The 5,484-nt window shown below is 42.0% G+C and overlaps 1 pseudogene; it reads right to left on the reverse strand.

Moving 5' to 3' along the window:
• Positions 1-4,676: 4,676 nt before the first annotated feature.
• On the reverse strand, positions 4,677-4,795 carry LOC115032813 (5S ribosomal RNA; annotated as a pseudogene).
• Between the last annotated feature and the right edge of the window lie 689 nt (positions 4,796-5,484).

A 5,484-nucleotide genomic window follows, 5' to 3' on the forward strand; every position in this document is an offset into this window, starting at 1 on the left:
AGAGATCCTCCTACCTCTGGTAGGATTAAAGGTAGACACCACTATGGCTGTCTCTCCCTCTCCCTCTCTCCCTCCCCTACCCTCCCCCCTCTCCCTCCCTCCCACTCCTCCTCCCTCTCCCTCTCCCTCTCCCTCTCCCTCCCATCCCATGGCTTCCCAGCCCTACAAAGTAGCAAAGCTGTTTGAGTAGAGCAGTGGTTCTTAACTAAGGAAAAGTTTCAGGCCCTAGACAGCTTGTCTAAGTGGTGGTCTCAACTAGACCGTTCAACTGGGGCAGCTGGAGGCTCAACATATAGAACAATCCACCAGCCCTTGGAATTCCTACTTTTATATTTTCAAAGATATCTGAAAAATAAAGAATGCTAACTGATCTAAGAACTACCAATAAGGCAATTCAGCCTATGGGCGGGCTCCTTACAACCTACAGCCCCTTTAACTTCATTGTTACCTAAGGCATGGCCTATTATAGTGATTCATTTAAGAGATTGATTTTTTTTTCAATACCCTTGCAGAAACAAGGAGGAAAAAGTTTGCTTTCACAAACAAGAGAGGAAAGTTTGCTCTCACTGTGCCCACATTTAACCATAGACAGCTGACAAAAGGCCTCAATGGAAAGTCTTGCCACATTGTGTCAATATTTTTACATCTATTGTAAATAATTCATAAATGTTTTTCATAATCTATACTTTATCTTTTTTTTTTCTTTTATTGGTTTTTCAAGTCAGGGTTTGTCTGTGTCTGGCTGTCCTGGAAATCACTCTGCAGACCAGGCTGGCCTCAAATTCAGAAATCCTGCCTCTGCCTCCCAAGTGCTGGGATTAAAGATGTGCGCCACCACTGCCCAGCTATACTTTATCATTATATAAATAATATCTTGTTGGATGATTCCAATACAGATACCTTAGAAAAAAATGTTTGTTAAAGTACAAAGAATTTTGCCTCAGTGGAGATTACAAATTGAGGGAATACCATTAATTAAATACGTCTACAAAAAATTCAACCACAGAAAATACAGATCAAAAGAGATCAGTTACAAACTCTTAATGATTTTCAAAAATTGCTGGGAGACACTAATTGGTTACAACCCATTATAGGATTAACTACTCAAAAGTTAAGTAATTTATTTCAAACTTTACAGGATGATTCAGACTTAAATAGTCCAAGGAAATCATCAGCTGAGGCTGAGAGAGAACTGGCTCTGGTGGAAAAGAGGTTACAGGAGGCTCACACATGTGAGGTTACAGGAGAAGCACACATGTGAGGTTACAGGAGGCTCACACATGTGAGGTTGCAGGGGGCTCACACATGTTATGTTACAGGAGAAGCACACATATGAGGTTACAGGAGAAGCACACATGTGAGGTTACAGGAGAAGCACACATGTGAGGTTACAGGAGGCTCACACATGTGAGGTTGCAGGAGGCTCACACATGTGAGGTTACAGGAGAAGCACACATGTGAGGTTACAGGAGGCTCACACATGTGAAGTTACAGGAGAAGCACACATGTGAGGTTACAGGAGGCTCACACATGTGAAGTTACAGGAGATGCACACATGTGAGGTTGCAGGGGGCTCACACATGTGAGGTTACAGGAGAAGCACACATGTGAGGTTGCAGGAGGCTCACACATGTGAAGTTACAGGAGATGCACACATGTGAGGTTGCAGGAGGCTCACACATGTGAAGTTACAGGAGATGCACACATGTGAGGTTGCAGGAGGCTCACACATGTGAGGTTACAGGAGGCTCACACATGTGAAGTTACAGGAGAAGCACACATGTGAGGTTACAGGAGGCTCACACATGTGAGGTTACAGGAGGCTCACACATGTGAGGTTACAGGAGAAGCACACATGTGAGGTTACAGGAGATGCACACATGTGAGGTTACAGGAGGCTCACACATGTGAGGTTACAGGAGGCTCACACATGTGAGGTTACAGGAGATGCACACATGTGAGGTTACAGGAGGCTCACACATGTGAGGTTACAGGGGGCTCACACATGTGAGGTTACAGGAGGCTCACACATGTGAGGTTACAGGAGATGCACACATGTGAGGTTACAGGAGGCTCACACATGTGAAGTTACAGGAGAAGCACACATGTGAGGTTACAGGAGGCTCACACATGTGAGGTTACAGGAGGCTCACACATGTGAGGTTACAGGAGAAGCACACATGTGAGGTTACAGGAGAAGCACACATGTGAGGTTACAGGAGAAGCACACATGTGAGGTTACAGGAGGCTCACACATGTGAGGTTACAGGAGAAGCACACATGTGAGGTTACAGGAGAAGCACACATGTGAGGTTACAGGAGAAGCACACATGTGAGGTTACAGGAGAAGCACACATGTGAGGTTGCAGGGGGCTCACACATGTGAGGTTACAGGAGGCTCACACATGTGAGGTTACAGGAGAAGCACACATGTGAGGTTACAGGGGGCTCACACATGTGAGGTTACAGGAGGCTCACACATGTAAGGTTACAGGAGGCTCACACATGTGAAGTTACAGGAGATGCACACATGTGAGGTTACAGGAGATGCACACATGTGAGGTTACAGGAGGCTCACACATGTGAAGTTACAGGAGATGCACACATGTGAGGTTACAGGAGATGCACACATGTGAGGTTGCAGGAGGCTCACACATGTGAAGTTACAGGAGATGCACACATGTGAGGTTACAGGAGAAGCACACATGTGAGGTTACAGGAGGCTCACACATGTGAGGTTACAGGAGAAGCACACATGTGAGGTTACAGGAGGCTCACACATGTGAAGTTACAGGAGATGCACACATGTGAGGTTGCAGGGGGCTCACACATGTGAGGTTACAGGAGAAGCACACATGTGAGGTTACAGGAGGTGCACACATGGGAGTCACTTGGATACCAAGCTTGGCTGGATTTTAGTTATTTTGCCTTGTACTCATTTCCCATGGGAATTCTTTTGCAGAAAGATGATTATATATTAGGATGGATATTTTTAGCACACAGAGTTAAAAAAAATTAAAGACCTATTTAGAAAATGTCTATGAATTGATTCTAAAAGGAAAAATGAAGCTTCATCAATTAGCTGGACTAGATCCAGCACAAATCATGGTATCTTTTACTAATACAAAATTACCTCATTATGGACTGTATTACTTAGGGTTTTACTGCTGTGAATAGACACTATGACCAAAGCAAGTCTTATAAAAAAAAAAAAAAACAAAAAAAAAACATTTAATTGGGGCTGGCTTACAGGGTCAGAGGTTCAGTTCATTATCATCAAAATGGGAGCATGGCAGCATCCAGGCAGAGCTGAGAGTTCTACATCTTCATCCAATGGCTGCCAGTGGAAGACTGACTTCCAGACATCTATGGTGGGGGTCTTAAGCCCACACCCACAGTGACACACCTACTCCAACCAGGTCACACCTATTCCAACAAGGCCACACCTCCAAATGGTGCCACTCCCTGGTGCAAGAATATACAAACCATCACATGGACAGAAAGTGAATATCAGATAAAAGCTTACAATAATTTTTGAGAGAAATTAATAACAAATACCCCCCTTTTAAAAAAATATACTTCAGTTTATAAAATGAACTAATTGGACTCCGCCTCATAAAGTAAAAGGAACACCAATTTCTGGAGCCCCTAAATTCTATAGTGATGTAAATAAATCAGGAAAGGCAGGCTAAAAGTCAAAAGAATATAAGTAAAATAATTCAAAGTCCATATGACTTAATTCAAAAATCACAGTTATATGTAATTCTTATGGTATTTCATGATTTTCCCGAATCTCTTAATATGGTTACTGACTCTCAATATTCAGAAAGAGTTGTTTTGCACATAGAAACTGCTGATTTAGAATTAACATCACTGTTTATTCAACAACAGCAAGTAATCAGAAATAGAAATCCTCCATTATATAACACATATCCAATCCCATACAGGTCTGCCAGGCCCTCTAGCACAGATCACGACGAAATCGGTCAACCATTAATAGGAAACTTGCTAGAAGCTTCAGAATTTCATTTTAAAACACACTATTAACAGCAAGGGTTTAAAAGGGGATTTTTCTATCACGTGACAACACACTGAGGGAATTATAAGGAAATGCCCTACTTGTTCTTTGTAGAACCAAACTCCGCTAACTGGAAGGAGTAACCCTAAAGGTCCCCAAAGAAATTAAATTTTGCAAATGGATATGTTTCATTTGCAGAGTTTAGAAAGATTAAAATATGTGCACCATACCATAGACACACATTCAAGATTTCAGTGGGCACAGCTTTAAGTTCTGAAGAGGATGATTTGTAATGACTCATGTAACAGAAGTTATGGGAACCATGGGAATACCCTACAAATTCAAACTGACAATGCATATGTCTCTAGTAAAATGAAGCAATATTTTTGCTTACTACAATAGAAAGCATAATGCAGGTTTCCCACACAATCCTACAGGACAAGCAGTTGTAGAGAGATCTAATTGGTTTTTGTTTGGTTGGTTTGGTTTGGTTTGGTTTTTGGTTTTTCGAGACAGGGTTTCTCTGTGTAGCCCTGGCTGTCCTGGAACTCACTTTGTAGACCAGGCTGGCCTCAAACTCAGAAATTTGCCTGCCTCTGCCTCCCGAGTGCTGGGATTAAAGGCGTGCGCCACCACGCCCGGCAAAGGGAGTCCAAAAAGCCTACAGCACCTGGCATTCCGAGGCGGTCTCCCATCCAAGTACTAACCAGGCCCAACCCTGCTTAGCTTCCGAGATCAGACAAGATTGGGCACTTTCAGGGTGGTATGGCCATAGACCTAATTTATTTTTAAAGAGATGTATTACAAATGAAAAGGGATAACAAAGACCCCCCAGAGAAAAATTACATAATGCTTTATTAACTTTAATTTTTTTTTTGGTTTTTCTTTTTTTTTTTAAGATTTATTTATTTCTTTATTTATTATGAGTGCATTGTAGCTGTCTTCAGACACACCAGAAGAGGGCATCGAATCCCATTATAGATGGTTGTGAGCCACCATGTGGTTGCTGAGAATTGAACTCAGGACCTCTGGAAGAGCAGTCAGTGCTCTTAACCACTGAGCCATCTTACCAGCCCAACTTTAAATTTTTTAAATGCTAATGAACAACAAAATAAACAAGCAAACAAAACAGCCATTGAGAGACATTGGATTACAGAAAAAAACAAAAACAAAAAACAAAAAACGCTGAGCCAACTCAGCCTGTTTATATTAAAGATCTCCTAACTTCAGAATGGAAGGAAGGAAATGTGTTATGTTGGGGAAGAGGTTTTATCTTTGTTTTAACAAGAGAAGAAAAGCTATGAACTCCTTCAAAGCTAATAAAGATTAGATTTGACCAGAGAAGACCTCCAGAAGACCCTGACTTCAGACTTGTAAAAAATCAAGACGACCAACAAAACAGGTAACATGAAATGTTGATCCCTCCTCATAGGATCAGCTCTGAGACTGGCTGAGACATGAAAATG

The sequence above is a fragment of the Mus caroli genome, unplaced genomic scaffold (assembly GCF_978045245.1).
Source record: "Mus caroli unplaced genomic scaffold, Mus_caroli_1 scaffold_14, whole genome shotgun sequence".
NCBI lineage: Eukaryota > Metazoa > Chordata > Mammalia > Rodentia > Muridae > Mus > Mus caroli.